Below are 27,470 nucleotides of genomic sequence, written 5' to 3'. Positions count from 1 at the left end.
ACTTGGCAATGTGTGCATCCAACTCACAGAGTTGAACCTTCCTTTCCCTAGAGCAGTTTTGAAACACTCTTTCAGTAGAATCTGAAAGTGGATATTTGGAGCGCTTTGAGGCCAGTGCTGGGCAACGAAATATCATCACAGAAAAACTAGACAGAAGCGTTCTGCGAAAGTTCTTTGTGATGAGTGCATTCAACTCAGAGACTCGAACGTTCCTTTTGATAGAACAGTTTTGAAACACTCCTTTTGTAGAATCTGCAAGTGTTTATTTGGAGCGCTTTGAGGCCTATGCTGGAAAAGGAAATGTCTTCCCCTAAAAAGTAGATAGAAGCATTCTCAGAAACTTCTTGGCGATGTGTACATTGAACTCACAGTGTTGAACCTTTCTTTGGATAGAGAAGTTTTGAAACACTCTTTTAGCAGAATCTTCAAGTGGATATATGGAGTTCCTTGAGGCCTACGCCGGAAAAGGAAATATCTTCCCGTAGAAACTAGGCAAAAGCATTCTCAGAAAGTTCCCTGTGCTTTGTGCATTCAACTCACAGAGTTCAACCTTCCTTTTGATAGAGCAGTTTTGAAACACTCTTTTTGTAGAATCTGCACGTGGATATTTGGAACGCTTTGAGGCCTATGCTTCAAAAGGAAATATCCTGGCATAGAAACTGTACGGAAGCATTCTCAGAAACTTCTTTGCGATGAGGGCCTTGAAGTCACAGAGTGAAACCTTCCTTTTGATAGGCCAGCTTTGAAACACTGCTTCTGTAGAATCCGCAAGTGAATGCTTGGAGCTCTTTGAGGCTTAGGCTGGAAAAGGTAATATCTTCATATACAAACTAGACAGAAGCATTCTCAGAAACTTCTGTGTCATGTGGGGATGGAACTCACAGAGTTGAACATTCCTTTTCACAGAGCAGTTCTGCAACCCTCTTTTGGTGGAAACTGCACGTGGATGTTTGGTGCGATTGCGTCATCCAGTGGAAAAGGAAATACTTTCAGACGAAAACTAGATAGAACCATTCTCAGAAACTTCTTGAGATGAGTGCATTCTACTGACATAGTTGTATCTTCGTTTTGATAGAATAGTTTTGAAACACACTTTTTGTGCAAACCGCAAGTGGATAGTTGGAGCGCTTTGAGGCGTATGCTGCAAAACGAAATATCTTCACATACAAACTAGACAGAAGCATTCTCAGAAACTTCTTTGTGATGTGCGCATTCAACTCACACAGTTGAAGCTTCCTTTTCATATAGCACTTTTGAAACGCTCTGTTAGTAGAATCTGCAAGGGAATATTTGGAGTGCTACGAGGCCAACACTGGAAAAGGAAATACCTTCACATACAAACCAGACGGAAGCATTCTCAGAAACTACCCTGTGCTTTATGCATTCAAGTCACTGAGAGGAATCTTCCCTTTGAGAGCGCAGTTTGGAAACACTCTTTTTGCAGAATATGCTAGGGGAGGTTTGGAGCGATTTCAGGACTATGCTGGAAAAGGAAATATCTTCACTTAAACACTAGACAGAAGCATTGTCAGAAACTTCGGTGGGATGAGTGCATTCAACTCACAGACCTGAACCTTCCTTTTGATAGAGCAGTTTTGAAACGCTCTTTTAGTAGTATCTGAAAGTCGATATTTGGAGCGCTTTTAGGCCAAGGCTGGAAAACGAAATATCATCACATAAAAACTAGACAGAAGCATTCTCAGAAACTTCTTTGTGATGAGTGGATTCAACTCACAGACTTGCACGTTCCTTTGGATAGGATAGTTTTGAAACACTCCTTTTGTAGAACCTGCGAATGTTTATTTCGAAAGCTTTGAGGCCTATGCTGGAAAAGGAAATATCTTCACCTAAAAACTAGACAGAAGCATTGTCAGAAACATCTTTGTGATGACTGCATTCAACTCACAGAGTTGAACCTACCTATTGATAGAGAAGTTTTGAAACACCCTTTTTGTAGAATCTGCAAGTGAATATTTGGAGCGATATGAGGCCTCTGCTGGGAAATGAAATATCTACCCCTAAAAGCTAGACAGAAGCATACTCAGAAACGACTTGGCAATGTGTGCATCCAACTCACAGAGTTGAACCTTCCTTTCCCTAGAGCAGTTTTGAAACACTCTTTCAGTAGAATCTGAAACTGGATATTTGGAGCGCTTTGAGGCCAGTGCTGGGAAACGAAATATCATCACAGAAAAACTAGACAGAAGCGTTCTGCGAAAGTTCTTTGTGATGAGTGCATTCAACTCAGGGACTCGAGCGTTCCTTTTGATAGAACAGTTTTGAAACACTCCTTTTGTAGAATCTGCAAGTGTTTATTTGGAGCGCTTTCAGGCCTATGCTGGAAAAGGAAATATCTTCCCCTAAAAAGTAGATAGAAGCATTCTCAGAAACTTCTTGGTGATGTGTACATTGAACTCACCGTGTTGAACCTTTCTTTGGATAGAGAAGTTTTGAAACACTCTTTTAGCAGAATCTTCAAGTGGATATATGGAGTTCCTTGAGGCCTACGCCGGAAAAGGAAATATCTTCCCATAGAAACTAGGCAAAAGCATTCTCAGAAAGTTCCCTGTGTTTGTGCATTCAACTCACAGAGTTCAACCTTCCTTTTGATACAGCAGTTTTGAAACACTCTTTTTGTAGAATCTGCACGTGGATATTTGGAACGCTTTGAGGCCTATGCTTCAAAAGGAAATATCCTGGCATAGAAACTGGACGGAAGCATTCTCAGAAACTTCTTTGCGATGAGGGCCTTGAAGTCACAGAGTGAAACCTTCCTTTTGATAGGCCAGCTTTGAAACACTGCTTCTGTAGAATCCGCAAGTGGATGCTTGGAGCTCTTTGAGGCTTAGGCTGGAAAAGGTAATATCTTCATATACAAAGTAGACAGAAGCATTCTCAGAAACTTCTGTGTCATGTGGGGATGGAACTCACAGAGTTGAACATTCCTTTTCACAGAGCAGTTCTGCAACCCTCTTTTGGTGGAAACTGCACGTGGATGTTTGGTGCGATTGCGTCATCCAGTGGAAAAGGAAATACTTTCAGACGAAAACTAGATAGAACCATTCTCAGAAACTTCTTGAGATGAGTGCATTCTACTGACATAGTTGTACCTTCGTTTTGATAGAATAGTTTTGAAACACACTTTTTGTGCAAACCGCAAGTGGATAGTTGGAGCGCTTTGAGGCGTATGCTGCAAAACGAAATATCTTCACATAAAAACTAGACAGAAGCATTCTCAGAAACTTCTTTGTGATGTGCGCATTCAACTCTCACAGTTGAAGCTTCCTTTTCATATAGCACTTTTGAAACGCTCTGTTAGTAGAATCTGCAAGGGAATATTTGGAGTGCTACGAGGCCAACGCTGGAAAAGGAAATACCTTCACATACAAACCAGACGGAAGCATTCTCAGAAACTACCCTGTGCTTTATGCATTCAAGTCACTGAGAGGAATCTTCCCTTTGAGAGCGCAGTTTGGAAACACTCTTTTTGCAGAATTTGCTAGGGGAGGTTTGGAGCGATTTCAGGACTATGCTGGAAAAGGAAATATCTTCACTTAAACACTAGACAGAAGCATTGTCAGAAACTTCGGTGTGATGAGTGCATTCAACTCACAGACCTGAACCTTCCTTTTGATAGAGCAGTTTTGAAACGCTCTTTTAGTAGCATCTGAAAGTGGATATTTGGAGCGCTTTTAGGCCAAGGCTGGAAAACGAAATATCATCACATAAAAACTAGACAGAAGCATTCTCAGAAACTTCTTTGTGATGAGTGGATTCAACTCACAGACTTGCACGTTCCTTTGGATAGGATAGTTTTGAAACACTCCTTTTGTAGAATCTGCGAGTGTTTATTTCGAACGCTTTGAGGCCTATGCTGGAAAAGGAAATATCTTCACCTAAAAACTAGACAGAAGCATTGTCAGAAACATCTTTGTGATGACAGCATTCAACTCACAGAGTTGAACCTACCTATTGATAGAGAAGTTTTGAAACACCCTTTTTGTAGAATCTGCAAGTGAATATTTGGAGCGATATGAGGCCTCTGCTGGGAAATGAAATATCTTCCCCTAAAAGCTAGACAGAAGCATACTCAGAAACGACTTGGCAATGTGTGCATCCAACTCACAGAGTTGAACCTTCCTTTCCCTAGAGCAGTTTTGAAACACTCTTTCAGTAGAATCTGAAAGTGGATATTTGGAGCGGTTTGAGGCCAGTGCTGGGCAACGAAATATCATCACAGAAAAACTAGACAGAAGCGTTCTGCGAAAGTTCTTTGTGATGAGTGCATTCAACTCAGAGACTCGAACGTTCCTTTTGATAGAACAGTTTTGAAACACTCCTTTTGTAGAATATGCAAGTGTTTATTTGGAGCGCTTTGAGGCCTATGCTGGAAAAGGAAATGTCTTCCCCTAAAAAGTAGATAGAAGCATTCTCAGAAACTTCTTGGCGATGTGTACATTGAACTCACAGTGTTGAACCTTTCTTTGGATAGAGAAGTTTTGAAACACTCTTTTAGCAGAATCTTCAAGTGGATATATGGAGTTCCTTGAGGCCTACGCCGGAAAAGGAAATATCTTCCCGTAGAAACTAGGCAAAAGTATTCTCAGAAAGTTCCCTGTGCTTTGTGCATTCAACTCACAGAGTTCAACCTTCCTTTTGATAGAGCAGTTTTGAAACACTCTTTTTTTAGAATCTGCACGTGGATATTTGGAACGCTTTGAGGCCTATGCTTCAAAAGGAAATATCCTGGCATAGAAACTGGACGGAAGCATTCTCAGAAACTTCTTTGCGATGAGGGCCTTTAAGTCACAGAGTGAAACCTTCCTTTTGATAGGCCAGCTTTGAAACACTGCTTCTGTAGAATCCGCAAGTGGATGCTTGGAGCTCTTTGAGGCTTAGGCTGGAAAAGGTAATATCTTCATATACAAACTAGACAGAAGCATTCTCAGAAACTTCTGTGTCATGTGGGGATGGAACTCACAGAGTTGAACATTCCTTTTCACAGAGCAGTTCTGCAACCCTCTTTTGGTGGAAACTGCACGTGGATGTTTGGTGCGATTGCGTCATCCAGTGGAAAAGGAAATACATTCAGACGAAAACTAGATAGAACCATTCTCAGAAACTTCTTGAGATGAGTGCATTCTACTCACAGAGTTGTACCTTCCTTTTGATAGAATAGTTTTGAAACACACTTTTTGTGCAAACCGCAAGTGGATAGTTGGAGCGCTTTGAGGCGTATGCTGCAAAACGAAATATCTTCACATACAAACTAGACAGAAGCATTCTCAGAAACTTCCTTGTGATGTGCGCATTCAACTCACACAGTTGAAGCTTCCTTTTCATATAGCACTTTTGAAACGCTCTGTTAGTAGAATCTGCAAGGGAATATTTGGAGTGCTACGAGGCCAACACTGGAAAAGGAAATACCTTCACATACAAACCAGACGGAAGCATTCTCAGAAACTACCCTGTGCTTTATGCATTCAAGTCACTGAGAGGAATCTTCCCTTTGAGAGCGCAGTTTGGAAACACTCTTTTTGCAGAATTTGCTAGGGGAGGTTTGGAGCGATTTCAGGACTATGCTGGAAAAGGAAATATCTTCACTTAAACACTAGACAGAAGCGTTGTCAGAAACTTCGGTGTGATGAGTGCATTCAACTCACAGACCTGAACCTTCCTTTTGATAGAGCAGTTTTGAAACGCTCTTTTAGTAGCATCTGAAAGTGGATATTTGGAGCGCTTTTAGGCCAAGGCTGGAAAACGAAATATCATCACATAAAAACTAGACAGAAGCATTCTCAGAAACTTCTTTGTGATGAGTGGATTCAACTCACAGACTTGCACGTTCCTTTGGATAGGATAGTTCTGAAACACTCCTTTTGTAGAATCTGCGAGTGTTTATTTCGAACGCTTTGAGGCCTATGCTGGAAAAGGAAATATCTTCACCTAAAAACTAGACAGAAGCATTGTCAGAAACATCTTTGTGATGACTGCATTCAACTCACAGAGTTGAACCTACCTATTGATAGAGAAGTTTTGAAACACCCTTTTTGTAGAATCTGCAAGTGAATATTTGGAGCGATATGAGGCCTCTGCTGGGAAATGAAATATCTTCCCCTAAAAGCTAGACAAAAGCATACTCAGAAACGACTTGGCAATGTGTGCATCCAACTCACAGAGTTGAACCTTCCTTCCCCTAGAGCAGTTTTGAAACACTCTTTCAGTAGAATCTGAAAGTGGATATTTGGAGCGCTTTGAGGCCAGTGCTGGGCAACGAAATATCATCACAGAAAAACTAGACAGAAGCGTTCTGCGAAAGTTCTTTGTGATGAGTGCATTCAACTCAGAGACTCGAACGTTCCTTTTGATAGAACAGTTTTGAAACACTCCTTTTGTAGAATCTGCAAGTGTTTATTTGGAGCGCTTTGAGGCCTATGCTGGAAAAGGAAATATCTTCCCCTAAAAAGTAGATAGAAGCATTCTCAGAAACTTCTTGGTGATGTGTACATTGAACTCACAGTGTTGAACCTTTCTTTGGATAGAGAAGTTTTGAAACACTCTTTTAGCAGAATCTTCAAGTGGATATATGGAGTTCCTTGAGGCCTACGCCGGAAAAGGAAATATCTTCCCGTAGAAACTAGGCAAAAGCATTCTCAGAAAGTTCCCTGTGCTTTGTGCATTCAACTCACAGAGTTCATCCTTCCTTTTGATAGAGCAGTTTTGAAACACTCTTTTTGTAGAATCTGCACGTGGATATTTGGAACGCTTTGAGGCCTATTCTTCAAAAGGAAATATCCTGGCATAGAAACTGGACGGAAGCATTCTCAGAAACTTCTTTGCGATGAGGGCCTTGAAGTCACAGAGTGAAACCTTCCTTTTGATAGGCCAGCTTTGAAACACTGCTTCTGTAGAATCCGCAAGTGAATGCTTGGAGCTCTTTGAGGCTTAGGCTGGAAAAGGTAATATCTTCATATACAAACTAGACAGAAGCATTCTCAGAAACTTCTGTGTCATGTGGGGATGGAACTCACAGAGTTGAACATTCCTTTTCACAGAGCAGTTCTGCAACCCTCTTTTGGTGGAAACTGCACGTGGATGTTTGGTGCGATTGCGTCATCCAGTGGAAAAGGAAATACTTTCAGACGAAAACTAGATAGAACCATTCTCAGAAACTTCTTGAGATGAGTGCATTCTACTGACATAGTTGTATCTTCGTTTTGATAGAATAGTTTTGAAACACACTTTTTGTGCAAACCGCAAGTGGATAGTTGGAGCGCTTTGAGGCGTATGCTGCAAAACGAAATATCTTCACATACAAACTAGACAGAAGCATTCTCAGAAACTTCTTTGTGATGTGCGCATTCAACTCACACAGTTGAAGCTTCCTTTTCATATAGCACTTTTGAAACGCTCTGTTAGTAGAATCTGCAAGGGAATATTTGGAGTGCTACGAGGCCAACACTGGAAAAGGAAATACCTTCACATACAAACCAGACGGAAGCATTCTCAGAAACTACCCTGTGCTTTATGCATTCAAGTCACTGAGAGGAATCTTCCCTTTGAGAGCGCAGTTTGGAAACACTCTTTTTGCAGAATTTGCTAGGGGAGGTTTGGAGCGATTTCAGGACTATGCTGGAAAAGGAAATATCTTCACTTAAACACTAGACAGAAGCATTGTCAGAAACTTCGGTGTGATGAGTGCATTCAACTCACAGACCTGAACCTTCCTTTTGATAGAGCAGTTTTGAAACGCTCTTTTAGTAGCATCTGAAAATGGATATTTGGAGCGCTTTTAGGCCAAGGCTGGAAAACGAAATATCATCACATAAAAACTAGACAGAAGCATTCTCAGAAACTTCTTTGTGATGAGTGGATTCAACTCACAGACTTGCACGTTCCTTTGGGTAGGATAGTTTTGAAACACTCCTTTTGTAGAACCTGCGAATGTTTATTTCGAAAGCTTTGAGGCCTATGCTGGAAAAGGAAATATCTTCACCTAAAAACTAGACAGAAGCATTGTCAGAAACATCTTTGTGATGACTGCATTCAACTCACAGAGTTGAACCTACCTATTGATAGAGAAGTTTTGAAACACCCTTTTTGTAGAATCTGCAAGTGAATATTTGGAACGATATGAGGCCTCTGCTGGGAAATGAAATATCTACCCCTAAAAGCTAGACAGAAGCATACTCAGAAACGACTTGGCAATGTGTGCATCCAACTCACAGAGTTGAACCTTCCTTTCCCTAGAGCAGTTTTGAAACACTCTTTCAGTAGAATCTGAAACTGGATATTTGGAGCGCTTTGAGGCCAGTGCTGGGAAACGAAATATCATCACAGAAAAACTAGACAGAAGCGTTCTGCGAAAGTTCTTTGTGATGAGTGCATTCAACTCAGGGACTCGAGCGTTCCTTTTGATAGAACAGTTTTGAAACACTCCTTTTGTAGAATCTGCAAGTGTTTATTTGGAGCGCTTTCAGGCCTATGCTGGAAAAGGAAATATCTTCCCCTAAAAAGTAGATAGAAGCATTCTCAGAAACTTCTTGGTGATGTGTACATTGAACTCACCGTGTTGAACCTTTCTTTGGATAGAGAAGTTTTGAAACACTCTTTTAGCAGAATCTTCAAGTGGATATATGGAGTTCCTTGAGGCCTACGCCGGAAAAGGAAATATCTTCCCATAGAAACTAGGCAAAAGCATTCTCAGAAAGTTCCCTGTGTTTGTGCATTCAACTCACAGAGTTCAACCTTCCTTTTGATAGAGCAGTTTTGAAACACTCTTTTTGTAGAATCTGCACGTGGATATTTGGAACGCTTTGAGGCCTATGCTTCAAAAGGAAATATCCTGGCATAGAAACTGGACGGAAGCATTCTCAGAAACTTCTTTGCGATGAGGGCCTTGAAGTCACAGAGTGAAACCTTCCTTTTGATAGGCCAGCTTTGAAACACTGCTTCTGTAGAATCCGCAAGTGGATGCTTGGAGCTCTTTGAGGCTTAGGCTGGAAAAGGTAATATCTTCATATACAAACTAGACAGAAGCATTCTCAGAAACTTCTGTGTCATGTGGGGATGGAACTCACAGAGTTGAACATTCCTTTTCACAGAGCAGTTCTGCAACCCTCTTTTGGTGGAAACTGCACGTGGATGTTTGGTGCGATTGCGTCATCCAGTGGAAAAGGAAATACTTTCAGACGAAAACTAGATAGAACCATTCTCAGAAACTTCTTGAGATGAGTGCATTCTACTGACATAGTTGTACCTTCGTTTTGATAGAATAGTTTTGAAACACACTTTTTGTGCAAACCGCAAGTGGATAGTTGGAGCGCTTTGAGGCGTATGCTGCAAAACGAAATATCTTCACATAAAAACTAGACAGAAGCATTCTCAGAAACTTCTTTGTGATGTGCGCATTCAACTCTCACAGTTGAAGCTTCCTTTTCATATAGCACTTTTGAAACGCTCTGTTAGTAGAATCTGCAAGGGAATATTTGGAGTGCTACGAGGCCAACGCTGGAAAAGGAAATACCTTCACATACAAACCAGACGGAAGCATTCTCAGAAACTACCCTGTGCTTTATGCATTCAAGTCACTGAGAGGAATCTTCCCTTTGAGAGCGCAGTTTGGAAACACTCTTTTTGCAGAATTTGCTAGGGGAGGTTTGGAGCGATTTCAGGACTATGCTGGAAAAGGAAATATCTTCACTTAAACACTAGACAGAAGCATTGTCAGAAACTTCGGTGTGATGAGTGCATTCAACTCACAGACCTGAACCTTCCTTTTGATAGAGCAGTTTTGAAACGCTCTTTTAGTAGCATCTGAAAGTGGATATTTGGAGCGCTTTTAGGCCAAGGCTGGAAAACGAAATATCATCACATAAAAACTAGACAGAAGCATTCTCAGAAACTTCTTTGTGATGAGTGGATTCAACTCACAGACTTGCACGTTCCTTTGGATAGGATAGTTTTGAAACACTCCTTTTGTAGAATCTGCGAGTGTTTGTTTCGAACGCTTTGAGGCCTATGCTGGAAAAGGAAATATCTTCACCTAAAAACTAGACAGAAGCATTGTCAGAAACATCTTTGTGATGACTGCATTCAACTCACAGAGTTGAACCTACCTATTGATAGAGAAGTTTTGAAACACCCTTTTTGTAGAATCTGCAAGTGAATATTTGGAGCGATATGAGGCCTCTGCTGGGAAATGAAATATCTTCCCCTAAAAGCTAGACAGAAGCATACTCAGAAACGACTTGGCAATGTGTGCATCCAACTCACAGAGTTGAACCTTCCTTTCCCTAGAGCAGTTTTGAAACACTCTTTCAGTAGAATCTGAAAGTGGATATTTGGAGCGCTTTGAGGCCAGTGCTGGGCAACGAAATATCATCACAGAAAAACTAGACAGAAGCGTTCTGCGAAAGTTCTTTGTGATGAGTGCATTCAACTCAGAGACTCGAACGTTCCTTTTGATAGAACAGTTTTGAAACACTCCTTTTGTAGAATCTGCAAGTGTTTATTTGGAGCGATTTCAGGCCTATGCTGGAAAAGGAAATATCTTCCCCTAAAAAGTAGATAGAAGCATTCTCAGAAACTTCTTGGCGATGTGTACATTGAACTCACCGTGTAGAACCTTTCTTTGGATAGAGAAGTTTTGAAACACTCTTTTAGCAGAATCTTCAAGTGGATATATGGAGTTCCTTGAGGCCTACGCCGGAAAAGGAAATATCTTCCCGTAGAAACTAGGCAAAAGTATTCTCAGAAAGTTCCCTGTGCTTTGTGCATTCAACTCACAGAGTTCAACCTTCCTTTTGATAGAGCAGTTTTGAAACACTCTTTTTGTAGAATCTGCACGTGGATATTTGGAACGCTTTGAGGCCAATGCTTCAAAAGGAAATATCCTGGCATAGAAACTGGACGGAAGCATTCTCAGAAACTTCTTTGCGATGAGGGCCTTCAAGTCACAGAGTGAAACCTTCCTTTTGATAGGCCAGCTTTGAAACACTGCTTCTGTAGAATCCACAAGTGGATGCTTGGAGCTCTTTGAGGCTTAGGCTGGAAAAGGTAATATCTTCATATACAAAGTAGACAGAAGCATTCTCAGAAACTTCTGTGTCATGTGGGGATGGAACTCACAGAGTTGAACATTCCTTTTCACAGAGCAGTTCTGCAACCCTCTTTTGGTGGAAACTGCACGTGGATGTTTGGTGCGATTGCGTCATCCAGTGGAAAAGGAAATACTTTCAGACGAAAACTAGATAGAACCATTCTCAGAAACTTCTTGAGATGAGTGCATTCTACTCACAGAGTTGTACCTTCGTTTTGATAGAATAGTTTTGAAACACACTTTTTGTGCAAACCGCAAGTGGATAGTTGGAGCGCTTTGAGGCGTATGCTGCAAAACGAAATATCTTCACATACAAACTAGACAGAAGCATTCTCAGAAACTTCTTTGTGATGTGCGCATTCAACTCACACAGTTGAAGCTTCCTTTTCATATAGCACTTTTGAAACGCTCTGTTAGTAGAATCTGCAAGGGAATATTTGGAGTGCTACGAGGCCAACACTGGAAAAGGAAATACCTTCACATACAAACCAGACGGAAGCATTCTCAGAAACTACCCTGTGCTTTATGCATTCAAGTCACTGAGAGGAATCTTCCCTTTGAGAGCGCAGGTTGGAAACACTCTTTTTGCAGAATTTGCTAGGGGAGGTTTGGAGCGATTTCAGGACTATGCTGGAAAAGGAAATATCTTCACTTAAACACTAGACAGAAGCATTGTCAGAAACTTCGGTGTGATGAGTGCATTCAACTCACAGACCTGAACCTTCCTTTTGATAGAGCAGTTTTGAAACGCTCTTTTAGTAGCATCTGAAAGTGGATATTTGGAGCGCTTTGAGGCCAAGGCTGGAAAACGAAATATCATCACATAAAAACTAGACAGAAGCATTCTCAGAAACTTCTTTGTGATGAGTGGATTCAACTCACAGACTTGCACGTTCCTTTGGATAGGATAGTTTTGAAACACTCCTTTTGTAGAATCTGCGAGTGTTTATTTCGAACGCTTTGAGGCCTATGCTGGAAAAGGAAATATCTTCACCTAAAAACTAGACAGAAGCATTGTCAGAAACATCTTTGTGATGACTGCATTCAACTCACAGAGTTGAACCTACCTATTGATAGAGAAGTTTTGAAACACCCTTTTTGTAGAATCTGCAAGTGAATATTTGGAGCGATATGAGGCCTCTGCTGGGAAATGAAATATCTTCCCCTAAAAGCTAGACAGAAGCATACTCAGAAACGACTTGGCAATGTGTGCATCCAACTCACAGAGTTGAACCTTCCTTTCCCTAGAGCAGTTTTGAAACACTCTTTCAGTAGAATCTGAAACTGGATATTTGGAGCGCTTTGAGGCCAGTGCTGGGAAACGAAATATCATCACAGAAAAACTAGACAGAAGCTTTCTGCGAAAGTTCTTTGTGATGAGTGCATTCAACTCAGGGACTCGAGCGTTCCTTTTGATAGAACAGTTTTGAAACACTCCTTTTGTAGAATCTGCAAGTGTTTATTTGGAGCGCTTTGAGGCCTATGCTGGAAAAGGAAATATCTTCCCCTTAAAAGTAGATAGAAGCATTCTCAGAAACTTCTTGGTGATGTGTACATTGAACTCACCGTGTTGAACCTTTCTTTGGATAGAGAAGTTTTGAAACACTCTTTTAGCAGAATCTTCAAGTGGATATATGGAGTTCCTTGAGGCCTACGCCGGAAAAGGAAATATCTTCCCGTAGAAACTAGGCAAAAGCATTCTCAGAAAGTTCCCTGTGTTTGTGCATTCAACTCACAGAGTTCAACCTTCCTTTTGATAGAGCAGTTTTGAAACACTCTTTTTGTAGAATCTGCACGTGGATATTTGGAACGCTTTGAGGCCTATGCTTCAAAAGGAAATATCCTGGCATAGAAACTGGACGGAAGCATTCTCAGAAACTTCTTTGCGATGAGGGCCTTGAAGTCACAGAGTGAAACCTTCCTTTTGATAGGCCAGCTTTGAAACACTGCTTCTGTAGAATCCGCAAATGGATGCTTGGAGCTCTTTGAGGCTTAGGCTGGAAAAGGTAATATCTTCATATACAAAGTAGACAGAAGCATTCTCAGAAACTTCTGTGTCATGTGGGGATGGAACTCACAGAGTTGAACATTCCTTTTCACAGAGCAGTTCTGCAACCCTCTTTTGGTGGAAACTGCACGTGGATGTTTGGTGCGATTGCGTCATCCAGTGGAAAAGGAAATACATTCAGACGAAAACTAGATAGAACCATTCTCAGAAACTTCTTGAGATGAGTGCATTCTACTGACATAGTTGTACCTTCGTTTTGATAGAATAGTTTTGAAACACACTTTTTGTGCAAACCGCAAGTGGATAGTTGGAGCGCTTTGAGGCGTATGCTGCAAAACGAAATATCTTCACATACAAACTAGACAGAAGCATTCTCAGAAACTTCTTTGTGATGTGCGCATTCAACTCACACAGTTGAAGCTTCCTTTTCATATAGCACTTTTGAAACGCTCTGTTAGTAGAATCTGCAAGGGAATATTTGGAGTGCTACGAGGCCAACACTGGAAAAGGAAATACCTTCACATACAAACCAGACGGAAGCATTCTCAGAAACTACCCTGTGCTTTATGCTTTCAAGTCACTGAGAGGAATCTTCCCTTTGAGAGCGCAGTTTGGAAACACTCTTTTTGCAGAATTTGCTAGGGGAGGTTTGGAGCGATTTCAGGACTATGCTGGAAAAGGAAATATCTTCACTTAAACACTAGACAGAAGCATTGTCAGAAACTTCGGTGTGATGAGTGCATTCAACTCACAGACCTGAACCTTCCTTTTGATAGAGCAGTTTTGAAACGCTCTTTTAGTAGCATCTGAAAGTGGATATTTGGAGCGCTTTGAGGCCAAGGCTGGAAAACGAAATATCATCACATAAAAACTAGACAGAAGCATTCTCAGAAACTTCTTTGTGATGAGTGGATTCAACTCACAGACTTGCACGTTCCTTTGGATAGGATAGTTTTGAAACACTCCTTTTGTAGAATCTGCGAGTGTTTATTTCGAACGCTTTGAGGCCTATGCTGGAAAAGGAAATATCTTCACCTAAAAACTAGACAGAAGCATTGTCAGAAACATCTTTGTGATGACTGCATTCAACTCACAGAGTTGAACCTACCTATTGATAGAGAAGTTTTGAAACACCCTTTTTGTAGAATCTGCAAGTGAATATTTGGAGCGATATGAGTCCTCTGCTGGGAAATGAAATATCTTCCCCTAAAAGCTAGACAGAAGCATACTCAGAAACGACTTGGCAATGTGTGCATCCAACTCACAGAGTTGAACCTTCCTTCCCCTAGAGCAGTTTTGAAACACTCTTTCAGTAGAATCTGAAAGTGGATATTTGGAGCGCTTTGAGGCCAGTGCTGGGCAACGAAATATCATCACAGAAAAACTAGACAGAAGCGTTCTGCGAAAGTTCTGTTTGATGAGTGCATTCAACTCAGGGACTCGAACGTTCCTTTTGATAGAACACTTTTGAAACACTCCTTTTGTAGAATCTGCAAGTGTTTATTTGGAGCGCTTTGAGGCCTATGCTGCAAAAGGAAATATCTTCCCCTTAAAAGTAGATAGAAGCATTCTCAGAAACTTCTTGGTGATGTGTACATCGAACTCACCGTATTGAACCTTTCTTTGGATAGAGAAGTTTTGAAACACTCTTTTAGCAGAATCTTCAAGCGGATATATGGAGTTCCTTGAGGCCTACGCCGGAAAAGGAAATATCTTCCCGTAGAAACTAGGCAAAAGCATTCTCAGAAAGTTCCCTGTGCTTTGTGCATTCAACTCACAGAGTTCAACCTTCCTTTTGATAGAGCAGTTTTGAAACACTCTTTTTGTAGAATCTGCACGTGGATATTTGGAACGCATTGAGGCCTAAGCTTCAAAAGGAAATATCCTGGCATAGAAACTGGACGGAAGCATTCTCAGAAACTTCTTTGCGATGAGGGCCTTCAAGTCACAGAGTGAAACCTTCCTTTTGATAGGCCAGCTTTGAAACACTGCTTCTGTAGAATCCGCAAGTGGATGCTTGGAGCTCTTTGAGGCTTAGGCTGGAAAAGGTAATATCTTCATATACAAACTAGACAGAAGCATTCTCAGAAACTTCTGTGTCATGTGGGGATGGAACTCACAGAGTTGAACATTCCTTTTCACAGAGCAGTTCTGCAACCCTCTTTTGGTGGAAACTGCACGTGGATGTTTGGTGCGATTGCGTCATCCAGTGGAAAAGGAAATACTTTCAGACGAAAACTAGATAGAACCATTCTCAGAAACTTCTTGAGATGAGTGCATTCTAGTGACATAGTTGTACCTTCGTTTTGATAGAATAGTTTTGAAACACACTTTTTGTGCAAACTGCAAGTGGATAGTTGGAGCGCTTTGAGGCGTATGCTGCAAAACGAAATATCTTCACATACAATCTAGACAGAAGCATTCTCAGAAACTTCTTTGTGATGTGCGCATTCAACTCACACAGTTGAAGCTTCCTTTTCATATAGCACTTTTGAAACGCTCTGTTAGTAGAATCTGCAAGGGAATATTTGGAGTGCTACGAGGCCAACACTGGAAAAGGAAATACCTTCACATACAAACCAGACGGAAGCATTCTCAGAAACTACCCTGTGATTTATGCATTCAAGTCACTGAGAGGAATCTTCCCTTTGAGAGCGCAGTTTGGAAACACACTTTTTGCAGAATTTGCTAGGGGAGGTTTGGAGCGATTTCAGGACTATGCTGGAAAACGGAATATCTTCACTTAAACACTAGACAGAAGCATTGTCAGAAACTTCGGTGTGATGAGTGCATTCAACTCACAGACCTGAACCTTCCTTTTGATAGAGCAGTTTTGAAACGCTCTTTTAGTAGCATCTGAAAGTGGATATTTGGAGCGCTTTTAGGCCAAGGCTGGAAAACGAAATATCATCACATAAAAACTAGACAGAAGCATTCTCAGAAACTTCTTTGTGATGAGTGGATTCAACTCACAGACTTGCACGTTCCTTTGGATAGGATAGTTTTGAAACACTCCTTTTGTAGAATCTGCGAGTGTTTATTTCGAACGCTTTGAGGCCTATGCTGGAAAAGGAAATATCTTCACCTAAAAACTAGACAGAAGCATTGTCAGAAACATCTTTGTGATGACTGCATTCAACTCACAGAGTTGAACCTACCTATTGATAGAGAAGTTTTGAAACACCCTTTTTGTAGAATCTGCAAGTGAATATTTGGAGCGATATGAGGCCTCTGCTGGGAAATGAAATATCTTCCCCTAAAAGCTAGAGAGAAGCATACTCAGAAACGACTTGGCAATGTGTGCATCCAACTCACAGAGTTGAACCTTCCTTTCCCTAGAGCAGTTTTGAAACACTCTTTCAGTAGAATCTGAAAGTGGATATTTGGAGCGCTTTGAGGCCAGTGCTGGGCAACGAAATATCATCACAGAAAAACTAGACAGAAGCGTTCTGCGAAAGTTCTTTGTGATGAGTGCATTCAACTCAGAGACTCGAACGTTCCTTTTGATAGAACAGTTTTGAAACACTCCTTTTGTAGAATCTGCAAGTGTTTATTTGGAGCGCTTTGAGGCCTATGCTGGAAAAGGAAATGTCTTCCCCTAAAAAGTAGATAGAAGCATTCTCAGAAACTTCTTGGCGATGTGTACATTGAACTCACCGTGTTGAACCTTTCTTTGGATAGAGAAGTTTTGAAACACTCTTTTAGCAGAATCTTCAAGTGGATATATGGAGTTCCTTGAGGCCTACGCCGGAAAAGGAAATATCTTCCCGTAGAAACTAGGCAAAAGTATTCTCAGAAAGTTCCCTGTGCTTTGTGCATTCAACTCACAGAGTTCAACCTTCCTTTTGATAGAGCAGTTTTGAAACACTCTTTTTGTAGAATCTGCACGTGGATATTTGGAACGCTTTGAGGCCTATGCTTCAAAAGGAAATATCCTGGCATAGAAACTGGACGGAAGCATTCTCAGAAACTTCTTTGCGATGAGGGCCTTGAAGTCACAGAGTGAAACCTTCCTTTTGATAGGCCAGCTTTGAAACACTGCTTCTGTAGAATCCGCAAGTGGATGCTTGGAGCTCTTTGAGGCTTAGGCTGGAAAAGGTAATATCTTCATATACAAACTAGACAGAAGCATTCTCAGAAACTTCTGTGTCATGTGGGGATGGAACTCACAGAGTTGAACATTCCTTTTCACAGAGCAGTTCTGCAACCCTCTTTTGGTGGAAACTGCACGTGGATGTTTGGTGCGATTGCGTCATCCAGTGGAAAAGGAAATACATTCAGACGAAAACTAGATAGAACCATTCTCAGAAACTTCTTGAGATGAGTGCATTCTACTCACAGAGTTGTACCTTCCTTTTGATAGAATAGTTTTGAAACACACTTTTTGTGCAAACCGCAAGTGGATAGTTGGAGCGCTTTGAGGCGTATGCTGCAAAACGAAATATCTTCACATACAAACTAGACAGAAGCATTCTCAGAAACTTCTTTGTGATGTGCGCATTCAACTCACACAGTTGAAGCTTCCTTTTCATATAGCACTTTTGAAACGCTCTGTTAGTAGAATCTGCAAGGGAATATTTGGAGTGCTACGAGGCCAACACTGGAAAAGGAAATACCTTCACATACAAACCAGACGGAAGCATTCTCAGAAACTACCCTGTGATTTATGCATTCAAGTCACTGAGAGGAATCTTCCCTTTGAGAGCGCAGTTTGGAAACACACTTTTTGCAGAATTTGCTAGGGGAGGTTTGGAGCGATTTCAGGACTATGCTGGAAAACGGAATATCTTCACTTAAACACTAGACAGAAGCATTGTCAGAAACTTCGGTGTGATGAGTGCATTCAACTCACAGACCTGAACCTTCCTTTTGATAGAGCAGTTTTGAAACGCTCTTTTAGTAGCATCTGAAAGTGGATATTTGGAGCGCTTTTAGGCCAAGGCTGGAAAACGAAATATCATCACATAAAAACTAGACAGAAGCATTCTCAGAAACTTCTTTGTGATGAGTGGATTCAACTCACAGACTTGCACGTTCCTTTGGATAGGATAGTTTTGAAACACTCCTTTTGTAGAATCTGCGAGTGTTTATTTCGAACGCTTTGAGGCCTATGCTGGAAAAGGAAATATCTTCACCTAAAAACTAGACAGAAGCATTGTCAGAAACATCTTTGTGATGACTGCATTCAACTCACAGAGTTGAACCTACCTATTGATAGAGAAGTTTTGAAACACCCTTTTTGTAGAATCTGCAAGTGAATATTTGGAGCGATATGAGGCCTCTGCTGGGAAATGAAATATCTTCCCCTAAAAGCTAGACAGAAGCATACTCAGAAACGACTTGGCAATGTGTGCATCCAACTCACAGAGTTGAACCTTCCTTTCCCTAGAGCAGTTTTGAAACACTCTTTCAGTAGAATCTGAAAGTGGATATTTGGAGCGCTTTGAGGCCAGTGCTGGGCAACGAAATATCATCACAGAAAAACTAGACAGAAGCGTTCTGCGAAAGTTCTTTGTGATGAGTGCATTCAACTCAGAGACTCGAACGTTCCTTTTGATAGAACAGTTTTGAAACACTCCTTTTGTAGAATCTGCAAGTGTTTATTTGGAGCGCTTTGAGGCCTATGCTGGAAAAGGAAATGTCTTCCCCTAAAAAGTAGATAGAAGCATTCTCAGAAACTTCTTGGCGATGTGTACATTGAACTCACCGTGTTGAACCTTTCTTTGGATAGAGAAGTTTTGAAACACTCTTTTAGCAGAATCTTCAAGTGGATATATGGAGTTCCTTGAGGCCTACGCCGGAAAAGGAAATATCTTCCCGTAGAAACTAGGCAAAAGTATTCTCAGAAAGTTCCCTGTGCTTTGTGCATTCAACTCACAGAGTTCAACCTTCCTTTTGATAGAGCAGTTTTGAAACACTCTTTTTGTAGAATCTGCACGTGGATATTTGGAACGCTTTGAGGCCTATGCTTCAAAAGGAAATATCCTGGCATAGAAACTGGACGGAAGCATTCTCAGAAACTTCTTTGCGATGAGGGCCTTGAAGTCACAGAGTGAAACCTTCCTTTTGATAGGCCAGCTTTGAAACACTGCTTCTGTAGAATCCGCAAGTGGATGCTTGGAGCTCTTTGAGGCTTAGGCTGGAAAAGGTAATATCTTCATATACAAACTAGACAGAAGCATTCTCAGAAACTTCTGTGTCATGTGGGGATGGAACTCACAGAGTTGAACATTCCTTTTCACAGAGCAGTTCTGCAACCCTCTTTTGGTGGAAACTGCACGTGGATGTTTGGTGCGATTGCGTCATCCAGTGGAAAAGGAAATACATTCAGACGAAAACTAGATAGAACCATTCTCAGAAACTTCTTGAGATGAGTGCATTCTACTCACAGAGTTGTACCTTCCTTTTGATAGAATAGTTTTGAAACACACTTTTTGTGCAAACCGCAAGTGGATAGTTGGAGCGCTTTGAGGCGTATGCTGCAAAACGAAATATCTTCACATACAAACTAGACAGAAGCATTCTCAGAAACTTCCTTGTGATGTGCGCATTCAACTCACACAGTTGAAGCTTCCTTTTCATATAGCACTTTTGAAACGCTCTGTTAGCAGAATCTGCAAGGGAATATTTGGAGTGCTACGAGGCCAACACTGGAAAAGGAAATACATTCACATACAAACCAGACGGAAGCATTCTCAGAAACTACCCTGTGCTTTATGCATTCAATTCCCTGAGAGGAATCTTCCCTTTGAGAGCGCAGTTTGGAAACACTCTTTTTGCAGAATTTGCTAGGGGAGGTTTGGAGCGATTTCAGGACTATGCTGGAAAAGGAAATATCTTCACTTAAACACTAGACAGAAGCGTTGTCAGAAACTTCGGTGTGATGAGTGCATTCAACTCACTGACCTGAACCTTCCTTTTGATAGAGCAGTTTTGAAACGCTCTTTTAGTAGCATCTGAAAGTGGATATTTGGAGCGCTTTTAGGCCAAGGCTGGAAAACGAAATATCATCACATAAAAACTAGACAGAAGCATTCTCAGAAACTTCTTTGTGATGAGTGGATTCAACTCACAGACTTGCACTTTCCCTTGGATAGGATAGTTCTGAAACACTCCTTTTGTAGAATCTGCGAGTGTTTATTTCGAACGCTTTGAGGCCTATGCTGGAAAAGGAAATATCTTCACCTAAAAACTAGACAGAAGCATTGTCAGAAACATCTTTGTGATGACTGCATTCAACTCACAGAGTTGAACCTACCTATTGATAGAGAAGTTTTGAAACACCCTTTTTGTAGAATCTGCAAGTGAATATTTGGAGCGATATGAGGCCTCTGCTGGGAAATGAAATATCTTCCCCTAAAAGCTAGACAGAAGCATACTCAGAAACGACTTGGCAATGTGTGCATCCAACTCACAGAGTTGAACCTTCCTTCCCCTAGAGCAGTTTTGAAACACTCTTTCAGTAGAATCTGAAAGTGGATATTTGGAGCGCTTTGAGGCCAGTGCTGGGCAACGAAATATCATCACAGAAAAACTAGACAGAAGCGTTCTGCGAAAGTTCTTTGTGATGAGTGCATTCAACTCAGGGACTCGAACGTTCCTTTTGATAGAAGAGTTTTGAAACACTCCTTTTGTAGAATCTGCAAGTGTTTATTTGGAGCGCTTTCAGGCCTATGCTGGAAAAGGAAATATCTTCCCCTAAAAAGTAGATAGAAGCATTCTCAGAAACTTCTTGGTGATGTGTACATTGAACTCACCGTGTTGAACCTTTCTTTGGATAGAGAAGTTTTGAAACACTCTTTTAGCAGAATCTTCAAGTGGATATATGGAGTTCCTTGAGGCCTACGCCGGAAAAGGTAATATCTTCCCATAGAAACTAGGCAAAAGCATTCTCAGAAAGTTCCCTGTGCTTTGTGCATTCAACTCACAGAGTTCAACCTTCCTTTTGATAGAGCAGTTTTGAAACACTCTTTTTGTAGAATCTGCACGTGGATATTTGGAACGCTTTGAGGCCTATGCTTCAAAAGGAAATATCCTGGCATAGAAACTGGACGGAAGCATTCTCAGAAACTTCTTTGCGATGAGGGCCTTGAAGTCACAGAGTGAAACCTTCCTTTTGATAGGCCAGCTTTGAAACACTGCTTCTGTAGAATCCACAAGTGGATGCTTGGAGCTCTTTGAGGCTTAGGCTGGGAAAGGTAATATCTTCATATACAAACTAGACAGAAGCATTCTCAGAAAACTTCTTTGTCATGTGGGGATGGAACTCACAGAGTTGAACATTCCTTTTCACAGAGCAGTTCTGCAACCCTCTTTTGGTGGAAACTGCACGTGGATGTTTGGTGCGATTGCGTCATCCAGTGGAAAAGGAAATACATTCACACGAAAACTAGATAGAACCATTCTCAGAAACTTCTTGAGATGAGTGCATTCTACTCACAGAGTTGTACCTTCCTTTTGATAGAATAGTTGTGAAACACACTTTTTGTGCAAACTGCAAGTGGATAGTTGGAGCGCTTTGAGGCGTATGCTGCAAAACGAAATATCTTCACATACAAACTAGACAGAAGCATTCTCAGAAACTTCTTCGTGATGTGAGCATTCAACTCACAGAGTTGAAGCTTCCTTTTCATATAGCACTTTTGAAACGCTCTGTTAGTAGAATCTGCAAGGGAATATTTGGAGTGCTACGAGGCCAACACTGGAAAAGGAAATACCTTCACATACAAACCAGACGGAAGCATTCTCAGAAACTACCCTGTGCTTTATGCATTCAAGTCACGGAGAGGAATCTTCCCTTTGAGAGCGCAGTTTGGAAACACTCTTTTTGCAGAATTTGCTAGGGGAGGTTTGGAGCGATTTCAGGACTATGCTGGAAAAGGAAATATCTTCACTTAAACACTAGACAGAAGCATTGTCAGAAACTTCGGTGTGATGAGTGCATTCAACTCACAGACCTGAACCTTCCTTTTGATAGAGCAGTTTTGAAACGCTCTTTTAGTAGCATCTGAAAGTGGATATTTGGAGCGCTTTTAGGCCAAGGCTGGAAAACGAAATATCATCACATAAAAACTAGACAGAAGCATTCTCAGAAACTTCTTTGTGATGAGTGGATTCAACTCACAGACTTGCACGTTCCTTTGGATAGGATAGTTTTGAAACACTCCTTTTGTAGAATCTGCGAGTGTTTATTTCGAACGCTTTGAGGCCTATGCTGGAAAAGGAAATATCTTCACCTAAAAACTAGACAGAAGCATTGTCAGAAACATCTTTGTGATGACTGCATTCAACTCACAGAGTTGAACCTACCTATTGATAGAGAAGTTTTGAAACACCCTTTTTGTAGGATCTGCAAGTGAATATTTGGAGCGATATGAGGCCTCTGCTGGGAAATGAAGTATCTTCCCCTAAAAGCTAGACAGAAGCATACTCAGAAACGACTTGGCAATGTGTGCATCCAACTCACAGAGTTGAACCTTCCTTTCCCTAGAGCAGTTTTGAAACACTCTTTCAGTAGAATCTGAAAGTGGATATTTGGAGCGCTTTGAGGCCAGTGCTGGGAAACGAAATATCATCACAGAAAAACTAGACAGAAGCGTTCTGCGAAAGTTCTTTGTGATGAGTGCATTCAACTCAGGGACTCGAACGTTCCTTTTGATAGAACAGTTTTGAAACACTCCTTTTGTAGAATCTGCAAGTGTTTATTTGGAGCGCTTTGAGGCCTATGCTGGAAAAGGAAATATCTTCCCCTAAAAAGTAGATAGAAGCATTCTCAGAAACTTCTTGGTGATGTGTACATTGAACTCACAGTGTTGAACCTTTCTTTGGATAGAGACGTTTTGAAACACTCTTTTAGCAGAATCTTCAAGTGGATATATGGACTTCCCTGAGGCCTACGCCGGAAAAGGAAATATCTTCCGGTAGAAACTAGGCAAAAGCATTCTCAGAAATTTCCCTGTGCTTTGTGCATTCAACTCACAGAGTTCAACCTTCCTTTTGATAGAGCAGTTTTGAAACACTCTTTTTGCAGAATCTGCACGTGGATATTTGGAACGCTTTGAGGCCTATGCTTCAAAAGGAAATATCCTGGCATAGAAACGGGACGGAAGCATTCTCAGAAACTTCTTTGCGATGAGGGCCTTCAAGTCACAGAGTGAAACCTTCCTTTTGATAGGCCAGCTTTGAAACACTGCTTCTGTAGAATCCGCAAGTGGATGCTTGGAGCTCTTTGAGGCTTAGGCTGGAAAAGGTAATATCTTCATATACAAACTAGACAGAAGCATTCTCAGAAAACTTCTTTGTCATGTGGGGATGGAACTCACAGAGTTGAACATTCCTTTTCACAGAGCAGTTCTGCAACCCTCTTTTGGTGGAAACTGCACGTGGATGTTTGGTGCGATTGCGTCATCCAGTGGAAAAGGAAATACATTCAGACGAAAACTAGATAGAACCATTCTCAGAAACTTCTTGAGATGAGTGCATTCTACTCACAGAGTTGTACCTTCCTTTTGATAGAATAGTTTTGAAACACACTTTTTGTGCAAACCGCAAGTGGATAGTTGGAGCGCTTTGAGGCGTATGCTGCAAAACGAAATATCTTCACATACAAACTAGAAAGAAGCATTCTCAGAAACTTCTTTGTGATGTGCGCATTCAACTCACACAGTTGAAGCTTCCTTTTCATATAGCACTTTTGAAACGCTCTGTTAGTAGAATCTGCAAGGGAATATTTGGAGTGCTACGAGGCCAACACTGGAAAAGGAAATACCTTCACATACAAACCAGACGGAAGCATTCTCAGAAACTACCCTGTGCTTTATGCATTCAAGTCACTGAGAGGAATCTTCCCTTTGAGAGCGCAGTTTGGAAACACTCTTTTTGCAGAATTTGCTAGGGGAGGTTTGGAGCGATTTCGGGACTATGCTGGAAAAGGAAATATCTTCACTTAAACACTAGACAGAAGCATTGTCAGAAATTTCGGTGTGATGAGTGCATTCAACTCACAGACCTGAACCTTCCTTTTGATAGAGCAGTTTTGAAACGCTCTTTTAGTAGCATCTGAATGTGGATATTTGGAGCGCTTTGAGGCCAAGGCTGGAAAACGAAATATCATCACATAAAAACTAGACAGAAGCATTCTCAGAAACTTCTTTGTGATGAGTGGATTCAACTCACATACTTGCACGTTCCTCTTTATAGGATAGTTTTGAAACACTCCTTTTGTATAATCTGCGAGTGTTTATTTCGAACGCTTTGAGGCCTATGCAGGAAAAGGAAATATCTTCACCTAAAAACTAGACAGAAGCATTGTCAGAAACATCTTTGTGATGACTGCATTCAACTCACAGAGTTGAACCTACCTATTGATAGAGAAGTTTGGAAACACCCTTTTTGTAGAATCTGCAAGTGAATATTTGGAGCGATATGAGGCCTCTGCTGGGAAATGAAATATCTTCCCCTAAAAGCTAGACAGAAGCATACTCAGAAACGACTTGGCAATGTGTGCATCCAACTCACAGAGTTGAACCTTCCTTTCCCTAGAGCAGTTTTGAAACACTCTTTCAGAAGAATCTTAAACTGGATATTTGGAGCGCTTTGAGGTCAGGGCTGGGCAACGAAATATCATCACAGAAAAACTAGACAGAAGCGTTCTGCGAAAGTTCTTTGTGATGAGTGCATTCAACTCAGAGACTCGAACGTTCCTTTTGATAGAACAGTTTTGAAACACTCCTTTTGTAGAATCTGCAAGTGTTTATTTGGAGCGCTTTGAGGCCTATGCTGGAAAAGGAAATATCTTCCCCTAAAAAGTAGATAGAAGCATTCTCAGAAACTTCTTGGTGATGTGTACATTGAACTCACAGTGTTAAACCTTTCTTTGGACAGAGAAGTTTTGAAACACTCTTTTAGCAGAATCTTCAAGCGGATATATGGAGTTCCTTGAGGCCTACGCCGGAAAAGGAAATATCTTCCCGTAGAAACTAGGCAAAAGCATTCTCAGAAAGTTCCCTGTGCTTTGTGCATTCAACTCACAGAGTTCAACCTTCCTTTTGATAGAGCAGTTTTGAAACACTCTTTTTGTAGAATCTGCACGTGGATATTTGGAAGGCTTTGAGGCCTATGCTTCAAAAGGAAATATCCTGGCATAGAAACTGGACGGAAGCATTCTCAGAAACTTCTTTGCGATGAGGGCCTTCAAGTCACAGAGTGAAACCTTCCTTTTGATAGGCCAGCTTTGAAACACTGCTTCTGTAGAATCCGCAAGTGGATGCTTGGAGCTCTTTGAGGCTTAGGCTGGAAAAGGTAATATCTTCATATACAAACTAGACAGAAGCATTCTCAGAAACTTCTGTGTCATGTGGGGATGGAACTCACAGAGTTGAACATTCCTTTTCACAGAGCAGTTCTGCAACCCTCTTTTGGTGGAAACTGCACGTGGATGTTTGGTGCGATTGCGTCATCCAGTGGAAAAGGAAATACATTCAGACGAAAACTAGATAGAACCATTCTCAGAAACTTCTTGAGATGAGTACATTCTACTCACAGAGTTGTACCTTCCTTTTGATAGAATAGTTTTGAAACACACTTTTTGTGCAAACCGCAAGTGGATAGTTGGAGCGCTTTGAGGCGTATGCTGCAAAACGAAATATCTTCACATACAAACTAGACAGAAGCATTCTCAGAAACTTCTTTGTGATGTGCGCATTCAACTCACACAGTTGAAGCTTCCTTTTCATATAGCACTTTTGAAACGCTCTGTTAGTAGAATCTGCAAGGGAATATTTGGAGTGCTACGAGGCCAACACTGGAAAAGGAAATACCTTCACATACAAACCAGACGGAAGCATTCTCAGAAACTACCCTGTGCTTTATGCATTCAAGTCACTGAGAGGAATCTTCCCTTTGAGAGCGCAGTTTGGAAACACTCTTTTTGCAGAATTTGCTAGGGGAGGTTTGGAGCGATTTCAGGACTATGCTGGAAAAGGGAATATCTTCACTTAAACACTAGACAGAAGCATTGTCAGAAACGTCGGTGTGATGAGTGCATTCAACTCACAGACCTGAACCTTCCTTTTGATAGAGCAGTTTTGAAACGCTCTTTTAGTAGCATCTGAAAGTTGATATTTGGAGCGCTTTTAGGCCAAGGCTGGAAAACGAAATATCATCACATAAAAACTAGACAGAAGCATTCTCAGAAACTTCTTTGTGATGAGTGGATTCAACTCACAGACTTGCACGTTCCTTTGGATAGGATAGTTTTGAAACACTCCTTTTGTAGAACCTGCGAATGTTTATTTCGAACGCTTTGAGGCCTATGCTGGAAAAGGAAATATCTTCACCTAAAAACTAGACAGAAGCATTATCAGAAACATCTTTGTGATGACTGCATTCAACTCACAGAGTTGAACCTACCTATTGATAGAGAAGTTCTGAAACACCCTTTTTGTAGAATCTGCAAGTGAATATTTGGAGCGATATGAGGCCTCTGCTGGGAAATGAAATATCTTCCCCTAAAAGCTAGACAGAAGCATACTCAGAAACGACTTGGCAATGTGTGCATCCAACTCACAGAGTTGAACCTTCCTTTCCCTAGAGCAGTTTTGAAACACTCTTTCAGTAGAATCTGAAAGTGGATATTTGGGGCGCTTTGAGGCCAGTGCTGGGCAACGAAATATCATCACAGAAAAACTAGACAGAAGCGTTCTGCGAAAGTTCTTTTGATGAGTGCATTCAACTCAGGGACTCGAACGTTCCTTTTGATAGAAGAGTTTTGAAACACTCCTTTTGTAGAATCTGCAAGTGTTTATTTGGAGCGCTTTCAGGCCTATGCTGGAAAAGGAAATATCTTCCCCTAAAAAGTAGATAGAAGAATTCTCAGAAACTTCTTGGTGATGTGTACATTGAACTCACCGTGTTGAACCTTTCTTTGGATAGAGAAGTTTTGAAACACTCTTTTAGCAGAATCTTCAAGTGGATATATGGAGTTCCTTGAGGCCTACGCCGGAAAAGGTAATATCTTCCCATAGAAACTAGGCAAAAGCATTCTCAGAAAGTTCCCTGTGCTTTGTGCATTCAACTCACAGAGTTCAACCTTCCTTTTGATAGAGCAGTTTTGAAACACTCTTTTTGTAGAATCTGCACGTGGATATTTGGAACGCTTTGAGGCCTATGCTTCAAAAGGAAATATCCTGGCATAGAAACTGGACGGAAGCATTCTCAGAAACTTCTTTGCGATGAGGGCCTTGAAGTCACAGAGTGAAACCTTCCTTTTGATAGGCCAGCTTTGAAACACTGCTTCTGTAGAATCCACAAGTGGATGCTTGGAGCTCTTTGAGGCTTAGGCTGGAAAAGGTAATATCTTCA

The sequence above is a fragment of the Pongo pygmaeus genome, chromosome 3, assembly GCF_028885625.2.
Source record: "Pongo pygmaeus isolate AG05252 chromosome 3, NHGRI_mPonPyg2-v2.0_pri, whole genome shotgun sequence".
NCBI lineage: Eukaryota > Metazoa > Chordata > Mammalia > Primates > Hominidae > Pongo > Pongo pygmaeus.
This window is presented reverse-complemented; position numbering follows the sequence as displayed.